Genomic DNA, 11,095 nt, shown 5'->3' on the forward strand with positions numbered 1-11,095 from the left:
GAGATGACCAATCTTAGCACTTGACCCAGAAATCATCAAAACAACCTTCCTGACAAATTTACAGAATATTTAGATGAAAACTGCAGCCACTAGAGTGTTAACAAGCTTTTTCTATTTTTAGCTCCTGTGACCTAGTTTTTGACCTGAGATGACCCATCTTCGAACTTTACCTAGATATCATCTAAACAACCTTCCTGACAAATTTCCAAAATATTTGGATGAAAACTGCAGCCCCTAGAGTGTTAACAAGCTTTTTCTATTTTTAGCTCCTGTGACCTAGTTTTTGACCGGAGATGACCCATCTTCAAACTCAACTTAGATATCATCTAAACAACCTTCCTGACAAATTTCCAGAATATTTGGATGAAAACTGCAGCCCCTAGAGTGTTAACAAGCTTTTTCTATTTTTAGCTCCTGTGACCTAGCTTTTGACCGGACATGACCCATCTTCAAACTTGACCTAGATATCATCAAAACAACCTTCCTGACAAATTTGCAGAATATTTGGATGAAAACTGCAGCCACTAGAGTGTTAACAAGCTTTTTCTATTTTTAGCTCCTTTGACATAGTTTTTGACCGGACATGACCCATCTTCAAACTTGACCTAGATATCATCAAAACAACCTTTCTGACAAATTTCCAAAATATTTTGATGAAAACTGCAGCCTCTAGAGTGTTAACAAGCTTTTTCTATTTTTAGCTCCTGTGACCTAGTTTTTGACCGGACATGACCCATCTTCAAACTTGACCTAGATATCATCAAAACAACCTTCCTGACAAATTTGCAGAATATTTGAATGAAAACTGCAGCCACTAGAGTGTTAACAAGCTTTTCTAATTTTTAGCTCCTTTGACATAGTTTTTGACCGGACATGACCCATCTTCAAACTTGACCTAGATATCATCAAAACAACCTTTCTGACAAATTTCCAAAATATTTGGATGAAAACTGCAGCCTCTAGAGTGTTAACAAGCTTTTTCTATTTTTAGCTCCTGTGACCTAGTTTTTGACCGTAGATGACCCATCTTCAAACTTGTCCTAGAATTATCATTAAAACAACCTTCCTGACAAATTTCCAGAATATTTGGATGAAAACTGCAGCCTCTAGAGTGCTAACAAGCTTTTTCTATTTTTAGCTCCTGTGACCTAGTTTTTGACCCGAGATAACCCATCTTTGTACTCGATCTGTATTTCATTGAGACAAACATTCTGACAAAGTTTGATGATGATCCAATCAAAACTGTGACTTCTAGACTGTTAACAAACCCAATTGTTAGAGTGTTAACAAGCTTTTTCTATTTTTAGCTCCTTGACCTTGTTTTTGATCGGAGATGACCCATCTTCGAACTTGACCTAGATATTATTAAAACAACCTTCCTGACAAATTTCCAGAATATTTGGATGAAAACTGCAGCCTCTAGAGTGTTAACAAGCTTTTTTTTTTTTAGCTCCTGTGACCTAGTTTTTGACCCGAGATAACCCATCTTCGAACTCGATCTGTATTTTATTGAGACAAACATTCTGACAAAGTTTGATGATGATCCAATCAAAAACTGTGACAGCTAGACTGTTACAACCCAATTGTTGACGACGCACAACGCACGACGACGACGCCGGACGCCCCATCACTATACCTCAAACTTGGACCAACTTCGTGGTCAGGTGAGCTAAAAAGTGAAACGACATAGGTAAAATTTTGCAAGACTGATGCCCCGGACGGATATAGTCTAATCGTTCACGGATTACTACGGAAATGTGAAATTCCGTAGTCCGCTACGGTTAGTACGGGAGAAAACCACGGCACGAGTACGGAGGTCCACGATTTTACCGCCAAAATGTAGGTAAAAGCCCCAGGAGAGGCACGTATTATTACGGACCGACACGGTTGAGCGATAGAAATCAAGACGGTACGCAACGATAACTAAGGTTGCTACGGGATAAACGGTTACGTAGAATAAGTTACGGTTGGGACGGAGAAAAAAAGAATTGCCCCGGGTCTTTTGGACTACCCTATCCCCTCCCAACCTTTGATGCTAATTTTAAAAAAGCCTCACAAAAAAGAAATCTAGAAAAATTTCAAAATTTAAAGATTCACCCAAGAGGGCATATTTTCTTCTATTTAAATTTTTGTAGGGGCGCCGGATCCTCAGCAAACTTGGTTAGACCCCAGCTGGGCCATAAAGGGGGCTTCGTAAAAAATCTTATCCCATCTCTTTTATTCTCTTATCTGATTAAATATATAATAATTAATGAAAATAATTGATCTTTTGATATTACAAATGGCTGTTCTTTTTACAATTACATACATTATCATGAATGTTTATGTTTTAAGAATATGTGAAAAGTTTGTTAATTAATCACTCGAGGCTTATGAAATATGTAACTTTTAATGTTATTCTATTACTAATACAATGTAGTACGATATTAATATATTTTATACCTCTTTGCACGTCACCAATCAGCTTCACCACTGCCTCCGCATTCTTAGCCAAATCAATAAACAGTTGCAGGCAGTAAATGACAAATGTCTTTTATTGAATGTTCATGATTATGTTCGCAACATGAAAACGCAAATATGTCTGTTTTTAACATATCCCCTTGAAAAAGTACATGATACTTAATTTATCCGTACTAAACAGTGGTGGACCGTACCATTCCGTACCGATTCGTGTTGCAACGCAATAAACCGTATAAGACCGTGCTAATCCTTGCCTCTCCGTACTTACCACGTATTACGATCGTGGCTTTCCGTGACAATGCCGTATTAATCCGTATTAAAACCGTAGCTTATACGTAGGCAAACCGTTGAAATCCTTGACAAGTTGGGGCCTACGAATCAGTACGGACTAGCACAATTTTCGTACGGACCAGTACGTATTAGTACGGTTTAATACGGACCAGTAGGGATACGCTACGGTTGATTTTTCCGTAGCAAATTTTTGTGCATGTTCAAAAATTGTCAAGGATCGCTACGGATATACAAGGACTACTACGATTGATTACGGTTACAATACGGAGAGCTACTGACTCTCACGGGTAGCTACGGACGATGCCGGAATTAATCCGTGGCTCTTCGATCCGTGGTCGTATTCCCTGAATATGTGACCGTGGTATGATGTATGGTCTGAAAGAAGCTTTACTATTCTTTATTGAGAGTATGACCCCGGATCAATCGAGTATTCAAATGAATCATTTTGTACAATATCACAGTAATAATACATCTCTTTAAAATGTTTGAATTGAGAACACATGTTGAATGTTCTTAAACTGTATTAGCTAGGAAGGTAAATTAATATTACTTAATTGATATCATTATGCAAAACTTGTGCTGCTGTAATATGATTATTCTGTTCATATTAAACCAAACTTATGTCTCAAATATACAGTAATTGTTAGAATTGTTAAATATATGTTATATATGATTAATGACATTGATATTATGTTTCTGTATGTATATGTATGTATACGTATGTATGTATGTATGTATGTATGTATGTATGTGTGTGTGTGTCGTGTGTGCGTGTGTTGGTGTGTGTGTGCGTGCGTGCGTGTGTGCTCATGGATATAATACCCACATGCATTTAGTAACTAAATCTGAAATTTGGATGGTTGCAAACCCATTATGTTGGTTTTGTCATGTCGCGGCTCAATTATTTATTGCACCAATGTTTTTATCATCGGTACCGCCATCCCAACCCCCTCTCAACTAGTAAAATAGGTAGTTCTGTCAATTGAGACAGGGTAATATCTTACAATACTGTCCGGGTAAGTGCATTTGAGTTAATTTCAAAGACACGTTGAATTGTGCTCTTTTGATCATGTTTGTAATAATATTGTTGTTATAAAGAAATTAATTTTGAAAATAAGAATTTAAAAAGATTTTTTTTTTTGCATTTAAGCATTTATGTATAATCTTTTCGTTGCGCTTGTGGTCGAATTAGGGTTGTAACCCTTTCGCCCTATGATTCATTTATGTTTGGAAAAATCGCCGTGTCTTTTTACTCAGAAAACCGCTTGTATTAAATCAAACTGCTATAAGAAGGACTCGAATAAATAGCTTTGACTACTGTCAAAATTCACAAAAGTTGAAACTGATCTTGTTCTTTGTAACGACAGAATCATCTATTATAATTTCCTGTTACAACAAGGCAACGCAGGTGATCTCAAAATTTCTCATATAATTTCTCTATTTTTGGCATTGATTTTTCAATTTAAAATTTTATTTCAAAGTTGCTTGCATGTCAAGAATGAGATAAATTGAAGGGTTTGTCTCGATTGGCTTTATAACGTTATTACATTTTGGTTCGACCGAGGACTCATTTTTAGTGCCTTTCACATTGTCATAAAATTTGTGTAGCGTATTTACGAAAAGGTTGGATCCGTTTCACCTTTCAATTCACCTAATTAGAAGGGGGCTCCCCTGGCCCCCTGAATTTTATTTCTGGGGCGCCCGAAAAAAAGTGCTTTAATTTTTTTAGTCAACATTTCCTCAAATCGAAAATTAAATTTTCAGGGTTGTATAAATTAGAATTTTATTTGAACTATATTTGAATACACTAAATGAATACGGTTTTACGAAAGACCGGGGAAACATTTTTTCGCGTTCATACTATATCTTCGTAAATTAAGGTCGTTTTAAGTATGAATTTTTGCGCACTCAGAAATTACGAGTTCGATTGCAGCTTTTGAATTCCATTCAATTTCAGGAATTCAATTTCCAATCGACTAACTAATCGTCGGTGGTTCTCTCGAACCCCTGCATAAATCAACAACCGGGGAAAAAGATTTTGAGGGAGCAGAATTTAAAATAGGCACCCTTTTGACTAGTTTTGTGAAAATCCATTGTTGTTTGATATTTTTGTATTGTTTCAATAGAAAAATTAATTTTTTATTCCCTGACGCATTCTAATGCATTACAAGTAACAAGTAACGTTTGATTGGTCTTATGCAATAAACTGGGGCCATGTAAGTAAATAGGTTCTTTTTCTTTTGATTAATATGAATGAATTTTAGCAATGAAATTTGATGTTCTGTTGTTTGCATGTCAGAATAAACTAAATTGAATGCTTCATGTGCTTCGAGTTGTCTTTCATAAATCCGTTGTATATTTACAAAATATCTTTGCCGATTCTTGACCGAGACTTGACTCTAAATTGTTGAGTGGTCCATTTTAGCTATTTTGTCATAAAATTATGTGTAGCGTTATTTACGTTAAATGGTTTTTGAGATAACGTGTTTGATCTTTCAATTCACTTTAATTGATAGGCTGGTCCCCTGCCCTAAAATTTTATTATATCATGGGCAGGCCGTAAAGAATATTGTTACCGCTGCATTAAATTACGTCTTGGTAAGTAAAGATTTCCAGTCAAAATCACAAATATAAAATTATTCAGGAGTTGGTAGTAATATTATAATTATTACATGTGTAAGAACTAATGAATATAAATGAATAAACTATAATGAATACTTTTATACGAAAGACCGGTGGAAACATTTTAGCTTCGCGAATTCCGGATATCATCTTCGTAAATTCACAATTTTAAGTTCATGAATTCACGTTTTCAGCGCACGTGAGAAATTCACGAGTTCGCGATTGCAGCTTTCTGAATTCACGATTTCAACTTCACGAATTCATGATTTCAACTTAATGAATAAAATCGACGGTGAAAGCTTCGACGAATGCAGTAAAGCTCACACAACCCTGGGTAATAGGACGTTTAGAGGGTTCTTAATTATTGCTCGCTAATGTTGTAAGAATTTGGGCCCAACCCTTTTGCTATTTGTTATTTCGAAATCAATTTGTTTCTCTGTATATTTACATGTATATATTAGGAATAGAATATAATTAAACTCTTATTGCAATTAACACAACGGTGACAGCATTAACTAATGCAGTAAAGCTCACACAATTCGCGGTGATTTGATTTTAAAGGGTTCTTATCGCAAATAAACACGGTGGAAGCATCAAAGAATGCAGTAAAGCTCACACAATCCACGGTGAAAGGATCTTTAGAGGGTTCTTTTTGCAATAAAACCCACGGTGACAGGATCAACTAATGCAGTAAACTTACTCACAGTACCCTTGGTGATTTGATTTTTAGAGGGTTCCTATCGCAAAAAAAACTCATGATGGTAGCCTCCAGAAATGAAGTAAAGCTCACACACAAACCACGGTGATAGACCTTTTGAAGGGTTCTTATTATAGTTAAACAAACGGTTGTAGCTTCAACGAATGCAGTAAATCTCACACAAACCACGGTGATAGGCCTTTAAGAGGAATCTTATCACAGTTAAACAAACGGTGGTAGCCTCAGCTAATGCAGTAAAGCTCACACAACCCACGGTGATAGGCCTTTGAGAAGGTTCTTATCGCAATAAAACCCACGGTGATAGCCTCCACGAATGCAGTAAGGCTCTCACAACCCATGGTGATAGTCCTTTTACAGGGTTCTTATCGAAAAATAAAACCCACGGTTATAGCTTCGACGAATATTGTAACGCTGACACAACCTAGGGTGTAAGGCCTTCTAGAGTGTCATTATCGCAATAAAACCCACGGCGATAGCCTCGACGAATTCAGTTAAAGCTCACAAAACCAAAGGTGATAGGCCTTTCAGAGATAGACCTTATCGCAATAAACCCCACGATGATAGCCTCAACGAATGCATTAAGGCTCACACAACCCCAATCGGAACGTCCTCGGCTATTATCTATAATAACATCGGAAACAATACGGAGTGACCACGTGGTTTCAGATTTGAACATAAAGAGAGAGTGAAATAACGAATGTACATATAATTGACATCCAAAAGAAAATTAAGCTTGTTTCGGTACAATTATGATTGAAAATAAGTCTGACAACCATTTCTAATTCAAATAAGCCCACTTATGTACACTTTTAAACAAATGCGACTAAATGTCAACAGGTTAACATTTTGTACTTTCGATTTCTACAACCATAATAAAAATATGCAAATAATGTATTGTTTGCTTTTGTAACTATGAATTCACTAATTTTAGCTTGGCATTTACTTGATATATTGGAATTAAGCTTGTCAACAACTTCTAGCATTAAATTTCTATTTGTTTACATGTCTAGTTTCTTAGCGCGGGTCAGATCGAAATACCGTATCCGTTCTGTGTATTCATACTTTTGTGTTCGCGGTCCTTATCCGAAGACTGACGAAAAGGGCCGAAAAGTTGCGATTGACACAACCCACGGAGATAGTCTTTTTAGATTGTTCTTATCGCAAAATAAAACCCAAGGTGATAGCCTAGACGAATGTTGTAAAGCTGACACAACCCCAGGTGAAAGGCCTTCTAGAGTGTCCTTATCGCAATAAAACTCATAAAGATAGCCTCGACGAATGCAGTAAAGCTCCCAAAACAAACTGTGATAGTCCTTTTAGAGTGTTTTTATCGCAATAAAAATCTGGAAACAAAGTGATCCCTCGGAAGCATTAATCACAACAAAATTACAAGAGAATAAACCCCGGTGATAACCTCGATGAATACAGTAATAAGACCATCCGAGGTGAAAGGGCTTTTTTTTTTTTTTGGGGGGGGGGGGGGGGGTTCTTATAGAAATAAAAGTCTCGGTGAAAGCCTCGACGAATTCAGGAAAGCTCACAACCCACGGTGAAAGGGCTTTTGGAAGGGACCTATTGCAATAAAACCCACGGCGATGGCCTCGACAAATAAAGTAAAGCTCACTCAACCAATAGTGATAGGCTATTTCCAGGATTGTTATCGCAATAAAACCCACGGTGATAGCATCGACAAATAAAGTAAAGCTCACTCAACCAATAGTGATAGGCTATTTCCAGGATTGTTATCACCCAAGGTGATAGCATCGACGAATGCAAGTTACCTCGCACATTCCACGCTGATAGGCCTTTAAAACTCACTGTGGTAGACTAAACGAATGCAGAAAATCTCACACAATCCACGGTATTAGGCCTCTTAGAGGGTTCTTATCAACGAATGCATTAAAATTCATTCACCACACGGTGATAGGTGCTTTAAGAAGCCTTTATCCGTGGGTTATGTGAGGTTTATTGCGATATGCCCCCCGCCCCAAAGGTCTTTCACCGTGGGTTGTGTGAGCTTTACTGCATTTGTTGAGGTTATCACGATGGTTTTATTGCGGTAAGACCCCTCTAAAAGGCCCTTTGCGGTGGGTTGTGTGAGTTTTTCTGCATTCGTTGAGGCTATAAACGTGGGTTTTATTGCGATAACACCTAGTCAAAGGCTTTTACCGTGGGTTGTGTGAGCTTGATAGCACTCGTAGAGGCTATCACTGTATGTTATTTTGCGAGAAGAAGCCTTCGAAAGGTCTATAAGTGTGGGATGAGTGAGCTTTTCTGCATTCGTTGAGGTTATCACCTTGTTTTTGTCATTGCCTATCAACATGGGTTGTTTGAGCTTTACTGCATTTGTCGAGGCAATCAACGTGGTTTTTATTTCGCTAAGAACCCTATTAAATGCCTATCAAAATGTGTCACCTTTATTGCACACGCCAAGGCTATAACTGTGGGTTAAATTGCGATAAGAGCCCATTAAAATGTTAATCACCGTGATTTGAGAGCTTTACTGCATTCATTTAGACACCGTTAGTTTAATTCACGATAAGAAACTTCTAAAAGGCCTGTCACCTTTGTTTGTTTGAGCTTTACTGCATTCGTTGAGGTTGTCATGATGGTTTTATTGCGATAAAAACCCTCTTAATTTAAAGGCCTATCGCCATGGGTTGTGTGAGTTTTTCTGCATTCGTTGAGGCTATAAACGTGGGATTTATTGCGATAAAAAACCTTAAAGTTCTATCACAGTTGGTTGTGTGAGCTAAACTGCATTCGTTGAGGCTTTCATCGGAGGTTTTATTTGAATAAGAACCTTCTAAAAGGCCTACTTCTGCGGATTGTGTGAGCTTGACTGTGTTTGTCTCGGCCATCACCTTGGTTTCATTGCGATAATAACCCCCCAAAAGGCATATAACCGTGTTAGTTAAGCTTTACTGCATTCGTTGAGGCTTTCACCGAGGATTTTATTGTGCTGAGGACCATCTAAAAGACTTATCACCGTGAATTGTGTTGGTTTTTACTCCATTTCGTTATGGCTATCACCGTGAGTTTTATTCGCGATTTATTCTACGAGGCCTGTCACCGTTGGTTGTATGAGCTTAACTACATTCATTGAGGTTATCACGATGAGTTTTTTTTTGTTGCAAAAAAAAAAACCTCAAAAAGGCCTATCACCATGGGTTGTGTGAGCTTTACTGCATTCGTTGAGGCTATCACCTTTGGTTTCGTTGCCATAAGAACCTTCTAAAAGGCCTATGACCGTGGGTTGTATGAACTTTAGTGCTTTCGTTGAGGCTATCACGGTGGGTTTAATTGTGATAGGAACACACTTAAAGGCCTACAATTTTGGGTTGTGTAAGCTTTCTTGCATTCGTTGAGGCTACCACCTTGGGTTATAATGCGATAAGATCTGACTAAAAGTTCTATCACCGTGGGTTGTGTGAGCCTTACAGCATTCGTTGAGGCTATCACTGTGGGTTTTTTTTTTGCGATAATAACCCTCCAAAAGGTCTATCACCGTGGGATGTGTGAGGTTTTCAGCATTTGTTGAGGTTATCGCCGTGGGGTTTATTGCGATAAGAACCCTCTAAAATGCCTTTCAACGTGGGATTTTTAGATCTGCTGCATTTGTTTATTCAAGGAAAACAACTCGTACTATTTTAAAATTGATATCCAGTTAAGAGTTGTATCTCTTGTCATGAATACTTTATGCATAGGTCATTCAAGGTGTTTAAAAAAGAAAGATACAAAAAGGGCAGTGGTGCAATACAGAGTGGATTAAGCCTAAATTAATGATCTTTAAACATTAGTCTCAATTAGACAGTAAAGAAATATATTTGCCCCATAAATTGTCAAACTTTGAAACCTATTTTGTTTTTTTCACTATATAATTGTGTTCCAAAAGAATAGCGACATAATTTTTAAAAGTTGAACGCTTGGAACTGTGCTCTTTAATTTGCATCGATAAAGAGTATACATTCCCAACAGAATTAAATTCAATGTTGCATTATCTAAGTGTTCATTGCCTAGAATAATATCTGTTCAGGTTCACGTACTGTGTGTTAACATCTGTACATTCTGAATTTATCCATGATTTTATATCTTCCCAAAAAAGAAGAACTTAATTGGCAATTCCAAAATAAATGTTTTATAGTTTCAATATGGTTGTTGCAAAAAGAACATGTATTAACATATTTTATTCTCATTTTATGTAAAAGATCATTTGTTGCCAGTATCCTGTGATTAACTTTATACTGAAACCATTGTAAATTCGAATCCTTTGTAATATTAAAAGGGAGCCTATAAATGCCATTCCAATTACAATCATCATTTAAATTGAGTTCATCTTCCCATTTTCTCATAGCAATAGATGATATATTTGAAGAATATTCTAAGAATATAATCATAGATTTGTCTACATATCCCTTTTTTGACTATTCATTATCATGATCATTAAAGGCTGAATAGGCATTTCCTCTTTCTGAAGTAGGTGTTTTAAAGACAGCTGATTTAAAAAATCTCCAAATAGACTCTGTAATATTTTGATACTCTAAAAAATTGGTATTTATATCAAACTTAGTTAAAAATTCATCAAATGATAGCAATTAAATTACCACTATTGTCTATGAAGTCATTTACCAATATAATACCACAATTTACACATCTTTAGAAACAAACAGTAGAACCACCTATTTTAAACATAGAATTTTGCCAAACAGGATGTGAGCCAAATTCACTCCAATTCCTGGGGTACTGCTTATGTAACTGTATGAGCCCAGTAAAAACATCCTTCCAAAATTTATTTTGCACTGTCTGAAGTTTATTTATCAAAAATTGGTCTCCATATTTACTAATATTTGATAGGAAAGGGTACATATTATTTACAAAAATAAAGTATTTGGTATTATACGTTAAAATTCTTCTTATCCATGTTAATTTTAGAGACTTTAGAGTTTATCACTCTGAAACCCTATTTTCATAATTCTGAATAACAACATTTATTTTAATTTTATC

This window comes from Ruditapes philippinarum, unplaced genomic scaffold, assembly GCF_026571515.1.
Source record: "Ruditapes philippinarum isolate M1 unplaced genomic scaffold, ASM2657151v2 ctg1131_1_1_1_1, whole genome shotgun sequence".
Classification (NCBI taxonomy): domain Eukaryota; kingdom Metazoa; phylum Mollusca; class Bivalvia; order Venerida; family Veneridae; genus Ruditapes; species Ruditapes philippinarum.